Genomic DNA, 11,395 nt, shown 5'->3' on the forward strand with positions numbered 1-11,395 from the left:
GCGGCGGCCGCGCGGTCCCCGGATGCGGTGCCGCGCGCTTATTGGCGGAGGCGCCGGGAGGAGGTGTGGGGCGGGGCGCGCGGGTGGTGCGTAGTAGGTGTGCTGGGGCGGAGTAGAGGTCTGGAGCCACGGCAGGGTGCGCCCCGCCCCGATATCAGCCAACCAGCTGATTCCTGTTTGGATACCCAGCCACCAGGCGGGGACTGTCCACAGGTGAGGGAGATGGCGCAAAGGAGAGGGGAGCAATCCACAGGTGAAGGAACAGTCTACAAGTGAAAAGGTCCCACAGGTGAGGGGACAGTCCAGCGATGAGAGGGTTTGGTCCTAAAGTGAAATGGGACGGACTATAGGCGTGCTCCAGGAGTGGTGGAGGATGGACTAGAGGTGAAAGGCCATAGTGCATTGGTGAAGGGGGATGATCCTGAAGTGACGGTCTAGAGAAGGGACAGCCCACAGGTGGCCTGGGGGGGAGAGGGGCGGAGAAGAGGGGCTGGCTCTGAGGTGAAGGATGCAGGCCAGGAGATGCAGGGAGCACGGGGTCATGGGAGCTCCAGGAACACGTGCGCAGAGCTGGGTTTTGCTGTCAGGAGGGTGCAGACAGAATGGAAGACACTTGGAGACGCACCGCTGGACGGACCTGGGTTCGCTGAGGTGCTTTGGATCTACACAAGTCACCGAATGACCCCCTCACTGGGGCCAGAGCAGCTGAGCTGGGGAGGAGAAGGCCCCACGAGGGTTCTCGGACAAAGGTTATGCCCTATGCCCGCCGTCCTGAGGATTTGCCAACCCAAGACAGGATGTCTGCCTCCTGTCCCCAAGCCCCACCCTTAGTTCACCTGCCATCACATCTGCCGGGGCAGTACCTTCTGTGGTTGAGATTTCTCAGGAAAAGGGGGGGGGGAGTGGGTTTCATTCATTCCTTGAACCAAACACATGTACTACACAAGTGAAGCCAGCAGTCAGGTGAGGCTAGAGGCGCCTCAACAGACACACGATGATGCTGAAGAGGAGCTGTGAGTCCACTAGAGAAAGCCATGTGGTACCTCACAGTCCTAACTCCAATGACTGAGAGACTGAGGCATGAGGTCACTATGAGGCCAGCCAGGTCGACATAGTGAGACCCTATGTCAAAGCAGACAAACAACGACAAAAGCAAGTTAACCAATCACCAGAGGTTAAACAATTGGATGGAGAAAGATTCTTCAAGATCTGGACTTTCTTCCCTATGAAACTGAGAGTTTCGATGGAGGACCGTGGCACCTTTTTGGCCAGGGGACAACCCTGAGCATCACTAGCTAAGGGCAGGTGGACACTGTGCTTCCCAAGGTGAGGCCTGGACAGTGTCTCATCCAGGCCAGAGTGCAGAAACTATTGGCAGAGGCTATAGACCAAGCCTCAAAAGGAAAGCCCTGGTACGTGGTGGGGACTGTGTTCCTCAGAACTGCCAGGGCACTGCCCGAAGAGGGCGAGCTGTAGACGTGTCCAGGCTCCATCAGCAGCGTACGGTACTGAAGGGAAGTGCCACAGGCGACTCTCAGACGTGCTTGACAGAACTGACTCCGGTGTAAAGAGTTGGATTAGTGTTGACCTTCCCAAAATTGATGACTATCTTACAGGAGTCTGTAGGAGAATAATCTCACTTAGAAATCCACAGCGAAGCCGGGTGTGGTAGCTCACGCCTGTCATGCCACCATTGACTAGGCTGAGGCTGGACGGTCGCTACAAGATCAAAGCCTGGGCTGCTCTGGGAGTGTTTCATTCTGTATCGCATGGTGAAGTCTGTGTAGCCCGGGCCAAGTTCCATCCCTAGTTCCCACATAGCAACTCAAACACACGTACACTGTATACATACATACACAAAAAATAAAAAGTAAGTCCACACACATGCACACACTCACGCAGGCACGCATACACACACACACACACACACACACACACACACATACACACAGAAATGAAGGAATGGCTTCAGTGGTTAGGAGTCATTTGCAGAGGACACAGATTTGGTTCCCAGCACACACATGGCGGCTCACAACCGTCTGTGACTCCAGAGGCTTTGTCACTGTGGCTCATCTTCCTCCATGTAGCCCTACGTTTTCATCCTTCAGCCCAGTGCCACATAAACTTTTCCTAGGGAGGAGCCCACAAGCAAACTGCTCACCCTCAGGGCTCCCACACCAGGCAGAGGTGCCATTCCCCTGAAGGCAGTGATTTGATTGCATTTACAGAGTGCACGTGATCCCAAAGCAGCTGAACCACCAAAAAGGGGCACCTGCCATGGATGATGACTCCCCCACAGCTCTCCCGAGGCCACAAGAAGGCTGGGATGGCACATAGCTGGAACTATGCTGTAGGAAGGAATGGCATCTCAGATGAGAGCGTAATGAGACTCACAGCCCGTCCGTCCCATGAGGGGAGGGAGCATTGACCCCAGTCTTGAGGGTGTCTTACAGGTCATCATGACTGCGCTGATGAAAGTGGTAATGGCCATTAACAGCGAGGGAGGACAGCTTCCACAACACCCAGGCTGCCCCCACTGGTGGCCTTGGTGTGTTCCTGCCCATAATGCCTCCAAGTCCATTAGCTCATAATATGGCTTGAGGCATACTCTGAAAGATTTTTAAATAACTGAAAGACTGCCTCGCTATGTCTGTATGGCTCTAACTGACTACTAACGCCGAGGTGGAAGATGTGCACGTCTTTGGTGTTCAGGAGTCCCAGGCAGGAGGTCATTTGAGCCCAAGAGTTCAAGGAAAATCGGCAGCATAGCAAGAAGTTTGAGTTACTTTTAAGATGCTGTGACAAAACATGACCACAGCAACTTACAGAAGAAAGCGTTTAAATTGAAGCTTACAGTCTGGAGGGTGAGTCCACGACCATCATGGCTGGGAAGTGACAGGCAAGCAGGCAAGGTGCCGGAGCAGTAACTGAGAATGAGCATTTGAACCCCAAGCCCAAGACAGACAGACAGACAGACAGAGACGGACACACACACACACACAGGGAGAGGGAGAGAGGGAGGGAGCGCAAGAGCGCACACTAACTAGGAATAACGTGGCATGCCTCCTCCAACAAGACCACGCCTTCTAATCCTTTCCAAACAGTTCCACCAACTGGGTACCAAGTGTTCAAACACGTGAGCCTGTGGGGGTCATCCTTACTCAAACCACCACACAAGACATATCTCGAAAATAATGACGCTACAAATGCGTTAAAATAAAGGACATAAGTTAAATCTGGCGTAGTGAGCTGGGTGGCGGCGGCACATATGTTGTGTCTTGACATGGTACAAGGGGGAAGGGGCAAGTGAACAGCCCACACACCTCAACTTCAGACCCTTTTCTAGGGTGCTGACTCTGCCCTCCTGACTCAATGCCCCTCCACAGCGTTATCCCTCTAGTACAGTGCCCAGTCACTGGCACAACATCCCACAATTACCTGCTGTGTCCCACTAGGTTCTGGGGCATCTGGTAGCATAGATGCCGTACCAGACACAGCCTGGCTACAGAGACTCCCATTTTGGGAATCAACCATCTCCCCATCCTTATGCAGGTCATACTCTCTCTAGAAAGCTGCCTTGGCTAGTTTTGGGGGGGGTTCTGTTGTATTGGGGTTTTTTGTTGGTTTTTCAAGACAGGGTTTCTCTGTGTAGCCCTGACTGTCCTGGAACTCTCTCTGTAGACCAGACTGGCCTCAAACTCACAGAGAGGTGCCTGCCTCTGACTCCCAAGTGCTGGGATTAAGGATGTGTACCACCATTGCCCAGAGCCTTGGCTAGTTTTTTGTTTATTTTTTTGTTTTTGTTGTTCTTTTTTGGTTTTGGTTTTTGGCTTTTGGAGACAGGGTTTCTCTGTATAGCCTTAGCTGTCAGCTGCAGATATTTTCTACAATTGTGTGACATTTGGAATTCTGAAAACTTCTCAGAGGTATATAAATGCTAAGGCCCTGAGAGACAGCGTTGGAGGTTGTTGGTCATTTAGGTGGTTGTTGGCAGTTTGTTAGTACTTGTGCTCAAAGAAGAAAGAAATTAGATTCAGGCATCTCCCCCTCTCCCATGTCTGTCTGGTCTGTCTGTCTGTCTCTTTCTCTCTCTCTCTTTCTCTCTCTCTCTCTCTCTCTCCCTGTCTCTCTGTCTCTCCCTGGCTGTATCTCTGTCTCTATCTGTCTCTCTCTCTCTCTCTCTCACTCACTCTCTCCCCCCCCCCCATCTTTCTTTTCTACTGTCTAATGATAGGGGGTAAAACCGAGGAATAGAGGGTGGGAAAAAGAAAAATTCGCAAAATTGCAAAGACCAGCTACACTCAGCCCCTCACTGGGGGATTCTAGGCAGGGGCGCCACCCTGACCACACCCCCAGCCCCCTCATTGAGAGATTCTAGGCATCATCGGTTCTACACATGAACTACACTCCTGACTGTCTTTTTACTTATTTTGAGACAGAATCTTTTCAAGTTGCCCAGGCTAGCCATGAGCTTTTAATCCTCTTGCTTTGGCCTCTGGAATACTAGAATTATAGGAATGAACTACCGTGTTTGGGTTCTAGGCAGTTTGGTTTTTTGGGGTTTTTTGTTTTTTGATTTTTTAATATATAAACGTAAGTATTTCTCATTCCATTATTTTGCCTCTCTCCGTTGAGGGTATCATTTTTATGGATGTGGCATCTCTTTGTTCTTACCAAGTACATTGTGTCTTCCTGACCCTTCGCCATGACCCTCGCCTTATCTAGCTGGTCCTCTCAAGCCCTGCCCTCTGTGTCCCTTCTTGCTCTCTTTGGCCCTGTCTGGTCTCTTTAAAACTAGTTCACACTGGACTTGTCTCCACCTCAGGCAACTGCAGACATAGCTGCCGCTTTTCACTTTTCATTGCCTTTGCTCTTCCCACAACTGTGACCTCTTGTGTCGCTTTCCCAACCTCCCATGTTGACACAGCTGTTTCATTGACTTATTTAAATTCCTACAGAGCTGAAGGAATAGCTCAGTGGTTAAGAGCACTGGGTGCTTTTTGTCTGCTTGTTTGTTTGTTTAGGGTTTTTGGAGACAGAGTCTAACTGTGAGTCCTGGCTGACCTGGAACTCAACCCTGTAGCCCAGACTGGCCTCAAATTCACAGAGGTGCACCTGCCTCTGTCTCCTGAGCTGGGATTAAAGGCACATGCTAACCACTGCCCTGCTCTTGCAGGGGACCTGGGTTTGATTCCCAGCACCTACCCAAACAGCAGCTCACAACCACCTTCCCAGGAAATATGATACCCCCACCCCCAACCTGTGATCACCCCCACCCCCCACCGGTGATCCCACCCATGATCCACCCACCCACCCCTGTGGCTTGCAAAGGTATCAGGCCTACCCATGGTGCACAGACACACAGCCTGACAAAATAATCATGAAAGAAAAATAAGTGATTTTGGGTTTTGGTGTTGGGTTGTATTGTTTTCTTTTTGTGGCAGGGTTTCTCTGTGTAGCCCTGGCTATCCTGGAACTCACTCTGTAGTAGTCCAGGCTGATCTCAAACTCACAGAGATGGGTTCCACAAACCACAGGCAGGAAAAAAAATTAAAAGAAACAAAAAATAAGAATATCTTTTTTTTTTTAATCTTTAAAAGAATGTGGTATGTTTGACGTTTTTTGTTTTACAATTTTCATTTCATCTGTGGTATCTCATATGAGCTATATCCTTCAGTGTCTCAGTTCTGAACAGGTACGGGCCTTCTGAGATGTTTATGCGATGCTGGCTCCAACCCACCCCGTGGTAGGAACTCCACTCAGGACAGCCTGTGGTACTGGCCTTTGGTTTTCTCCATGGATGGCCAAGCTGGAAGCTAGCTGCTCAGCAGACAGCGCAGCCAGTTCCAACTTCTGAGGGTCCCGCTCCCTGCGTTCCTCATTCAGCCCTGCACCCCTGTTCTCCAAGTTCTCTATCAATATGAAAGTTTCTGACACCAACCTTCACCCCAGTGCCTGGCTCTGTGCTGTGGGTCCTTCTGTTTAGTACCTTTTCGTAGTTGACCATAAGTCACAGTGAGGATTATGCATGTCCTCACAGCATGAGCGTTTTTCTAGTCAATAGCCAGGGGAAATTGTTAGATTATAGATAATATGCATTTGTAAAATTTAAACTTATTGGCCCAATGTGGTGGTGCAAACCTTCAATCCTAGTGCTCAAGAGACACAAGAAGAAGATCTCTGCAAGTACAAGGCCAGCCTGGTCTACATAGTGAATTCCAGGCCTGCCAGAGCTAAACAGACCCTATCTCAGGAAAAAAAAAGGTTTTTAATTAAACACATCAAATGGCATTCCAGAGCAGCACTGAGAAAGAAGGGGGAGAAAAAAATGGAGAGAGACACACAGGGAAAGATGGAGAGATGGAGGAAGATAGAGGCGTAGAAACAGACAACGGGAAGGGAATCGGACCAACGGGAGAAGGGAGGAGGGAGGGGACGGGCATTTAATCAGCAAGTGCAGAATTCTGCTTTTCAGTATAAACCGAAGAAGAAACCAAAACCTGCATACAATCAGGCCACCAAACACCCACCCCAAGTGAAGTCCCACAAGTCTCTGCTAATAAGGGCCACAGCATCCCAGTCGCTTTGTCCAGAGATGCATTTGACTCCCCGGATTCCCAGGCTGAATAAGGTAGCTTTGGACAGAAGTGCACACAGCATTTGAGGCAACAATTGATTCCAACATTGTTTTATTTTGTTACCCCCTAACACACACACACATGTACACATGCATGCATGAAGGGTCATATTGTGTAGATCAAGCTGACCTTGAACTTCCAGAGACCAGCCTGCCTCTGCCTCTCAAATTCTGGGATTAAAGGCGTGCGCCATCACTTCTTGTTTGGTTTTTAGCATTGCTGGCATTGCTCAGCCTCTATAAAGAGATTATAATGGGATTTTCTCTGTACCCACCCGATGGGATAATAACACACAATTGTATTTATTTATGAAAGCTAAGGCTTGTTCCCAGCTAGTTCATATAACTTAATTAACCCTGTCTACACTAGTCCACGCATGCCATGTTACCCCTCCTCAGTCCCGGTATGTCCGACTTTCTTCATGTCTAGCTGGCAAATCTCCCATGCTTGATTCTTTTCCAGAGCTCCTATCCATACCAGAGGTCCCGCCTTTCTCTCCTGCCCAGCCATCGGCTGTCAATTCTTTATTAAATGAATCATAAGGTGAGGGAAGTGTGTTTACAAAACACTGAGACAGGTGATGAGCAAAAAAAAAAAAAAACAATGCCAAAGTCCAAACAGTGCTCATCTCTCTTCCAGTACAGAAATCAACATTTGAAATAGCACAAATAACACAAAGACAACCTCTACACAGTGCCCAAAAAAGGAATATGCCACTTTCTGCTGGATTCCGGCTGCTTGCTGCCAAAACAGGCAAGTTCATGAAACCCAGGAAAGTGGTGCTGGTCCTGGCTGGACGCTACTCTGGACACAAAGCAATCATCATGAAGAACATCAATGATGGCACCGCAGACCGCCCTTACAGCCATGCCCTGGTGGCTGGAATTGACCGCTATCCCCAAAAAGTGACAGCTGCCATGGGCAAGAAGAAAATCGCCAAGAGGTCAAAGATCAAGTCCTTTGTGAAAGGTTTTTTTTTTTAATGATTTATTTATTACTATGTATCCAGTGCTCTAGCTTGCATGTACACCTGCAGGCCAGAAGAGGGCATCACATCTCATTATAGATGGTTGTGAGCCACCATGTGGGTGCTGGGAATTGAACTCAAGACCTCTGGAAGGGCATTCTGTGCTCTTAACCTCTGAGCCATCTCTCCAGCCCCCTTGGTGAAAGTTTATAACTACAATCACCTCATGCGCACCAGGTACTCTGTGGATATCCCCTTGGACAAGACTGTTGTCAACAAGGCTGTCTTTAGAGACCCAGCGCTCCTGAAACACAAGGCCAGGCGGGAGGCCATGGTCAAGTTTGAGGAACGATACAAGACAGGGAAGAACAAATAGTTTTTCCAGAAGCTTCGCTTTTAGGTATATTTTCGTTTCCATCATTAAAAATTAAAAAAAAAAAAAAAAGACTATCCCAACATTTCCCCCTTTTAGTCCAATAAATGCCTCTTTCTCTAACATGAGTGAGCTATATACAACAAGAATAATATGGGTACCATCAGGTAAGAATTACATTCACAATGTCCACTCCACTCGTATTTGGCAACCTTAGAGAAAGCACTCTACTAATTGTCCTACCTTGGAGAGTTCAAAGTTCTGTACCTAAATAATTTTCCATCATAACTTACATTTATCAACCTAACACATCTTTTTAGACCTTAAAACGCTTTCTTAAAGCCTAAACTAGTGTTATACGTGAGAGTGTATAACTGTCCAGTCTTCAACTTCATCAGGCACCTGAGGATAAATATTACCTGAGTAAACAGGAAGTGCCGAGCAAACAGCTTCCAAAACTATAGAAATGGCAGAGAGAGAGTTTGCTGCCTAGATAGTAACTCAAGGATCCTCTGTAACATTGGGGCATCAGCCTACAGGTGTAGACTATCTGACAGACTTTATTGTGAAGCAGGAATTATGAAGGACTGGCCTACCTTGTCTTGGCAAAGCTTGGTAGTCGACTGCCCAGTGTCCTGCTCATTCAGTTTAGACAGCATATCATTAGAAGTCGAGGAAAGGACAGTTTTCTGCCCAGTGGCTAGCTTTGCCACTTTTGAAGCAAACACAATACGGAGGTTCTTTGATGTCCATCATCTTCAGAGGAGAATGGGGATGCTGTCAGGAGCTGATACGTCTCACTGTCATGAGAAGCCTTGTGTTATTAAAACATCTTAAATGCTATATTCTGTAGGTCTCTGAAGTGTTTGAAGACCATCTGTCTATCTAAAGTATATCTGAACAGGCAAACATTGCTTATGTCTAGCTATTTACTATCTGCTTAACTTTGAAAACATCTACAAGGAGGTTAAATAAATCTCAGTTTTGTAATTAACTAAACTAGTATCTAACATGGCCACAAGTTTGAGTGACTGACTACTAACTTGCATTTCTTAATTATCCTAAGCAGTGTGTAATAGTAGCTTTCAAAAGGACTAGAACTTTACATAACATTTTTAAATTTTAAAAAGTGTGTGTGTGTGTGTGTGTGTGTGTGTGTGTGTGTGTGTGTGTGTGTGTTCTATCTGCATGTACACATGCACACCAGAAGAGGGCACTGAATCACATTATAGATGGCTGTGAGCCACCATGTGGTTGCTGGGAATGGAACTCAGGACCTCTGGAAGAGCAGACAGTGCTCTTAACCTCTGAGCCACCTCTCCAGCCCTTTACATAACATTTATAATGAGTTGCATAAATACAATATCTAAAAAAATAGTTGAAACATATATGCAGTATGTTGCAACAAAATTAGCCTTAAATTTTTACCAATATGCAAGAATCCATACCAATGTAAATATTAGAGATTAGTAGTTGCTTTTTAGTCTAAAAGTAGATTTGATAGGTGGGGGTTAGCGGTGCAGCCATGGTGGGGCACTTGAGGAAGGGGGCTATTGCGGCCGGTGCAGCCATGGTGGGGCACTTGAGGAAGGGGGCTATTGCGGCCGGTGCAGCCATGGTGGGGCACTTGAGGAAGGGGGCTATTGCGGCCATAATGCAACAGAGAGATACATCCATAAAGCCCATCCTTCAAGTTATTAACACCCCGTCCCATTACTACAGGGAACAGTCCGCCCCGGGATCGACTGCTCATGAGTGATGGGCTGAACACGCTCTCCTCGTTCATGCTGGCCACACAGCTGAGCCTTCTTGTTGAAGGGGAGCAGCTAGCCAGCAACTATATTTGCTAGGTCAAGCGATTCGTTGTCAACACCCTGAAAGATGGGAGGGGAGCAGTTATTTTGGTGGACTTGGAAGTTGTGAAATCAGTGGAAGCAGTTGGAGCAAAGCTTGGGGACCCAGCGCCGTATAATGAAGGACATGGGCAGCAGCCAGCGGTCCCTTCTCCAGCCCCCACGGCCACACCACCAGCCAGCAAGCCCCAGCCACAGAATGGGGGCTCGGGAACGGCTTCCACTGTGCCTAAGACATATGGTGCCTCTAAGCCATTTGCAAAACCTGTTGGCATTGGCCCGCTACAGCCTTCAGGCAGAACACAGTCCAAAGTGGTACCCATTGCCAGCCCCACCCCTTACCAATGTAAGTGGACTATTTGTGCCCGTGTCACCAACAAAAGTCAGATCCGTACCTGGAGCGATACCCATGGGGAAGGGAAGCTTTTCTCTATAGAACTTGTAGATGAAAGTGGTGAAATCAGAGCTACTGCTTTCAATGAGCAGGTGGACAAATTCTTCCTGCTCATTGAAGTGACCGAGGTGCATTGTTTCTCAAAAGGCGCTCTGAAGATCGCAAACAAACAGTTCTCAGCTGTGAAAAATGACTATGAGACGACCTTCAATAATGAGGCGTCTGTCCTTCCCTGTGAAGATGGACATGACTTACCCACAGTGCAGTTTGACTTCACGGGGATCGGTGACCTAGAGAGCAAGTCTAAAGACTCCCTCGTAGACATAATTGGGATCTGCAAGAGCTATGAAGATTCAACTAAAATCACAGTGAAGTCTAGGAACAGAGAAGTCTCTAAGAGAAATATCTATTTGACGGACATGTCAGGGAAAGTGGTGAAGGCAACTCTGTGGGGAGAAGATGCCGACAAGTTTGATGGTTCTGGGCAGCCTGTAATGGCCATCCGACTTTGGTGGGCGGAGCCTCTCTGTCCTATCGTCTAGCCCTCGCGTCGTGAATCCTGACACCCCAGAGGCCTATAAGCTCCGTGGATGGTTCAACTCAGACGGACAAGCCATAGATGGTATTTCCATCTCTGACTTCAGGAGTGGAGGAAGCTCAGGGGGCGACACCAGCTGGAAAACTTTGTATGAAGCTTGGGCCACGGCGACAAGGCGGACTACTTCAGCCTGTTTCTTCGCAGAGAAAACTGTATGTACCGGGCCTGCCCAACCCAGGACTGCAATCAGAAAGTGATTGACCAGCAGAATGGGTTGTGCCGCTGTGAGAAGTGTGACCGGGAACTTCCCAATTTCAAATACCGCATGGTCTTGTCTGTAAACAATGCAGACTTTCAAGAGAATCAGTGGGTGACGTGCTTCCAGGAGACTGCGGAGGCTATCCTTGGACCGAACACTGCACACCTTGGGGAACTGAAAGAAAAGAGTGAGCAGGCGTTTGAAAGGGGTTTTCCAGAATGCTCATTTTCGATCTTTTCTGTTCAGAATCCGAGTCAAGCTGGAGACCTTCAACGATGAATCTCGAATTAAGGCGACTGTGGTAGACATGGAGCCGGTGGACGTCAGAGACTATAGCAAAAGGCTGATCATGAACATCACAAGGAACACATGA

General features: G+C 48.2%; 1 pseudogene; it reads left to right on the forward strand.

Moving 5' to 3' along the window:
- The first annotated feature begins 9,593 nt into the window (after window positions 1–9,593).
- LOC127212625 (replication protein A 70 kDa DNA-binding subunit-like) lies at window positions 9,594–11,395 on the forward strand (annotated as a pseudogene).

The sequence above is a fragment of the Acomys russatus genome, chromosome 31 (genome assembly GCF_903995435.1).
Source record: "Acomys russatus chromosome 31, mAcoRus1.1, whole genome shotgun sequence".
In the NCBI taxonomy this organism is placed as follows: domain Eukaryota; kingdom Metazoa; phylum Chordata; class Mammalia; order Rodentia; family Muridae; genus Acomys; species Acomys russatus.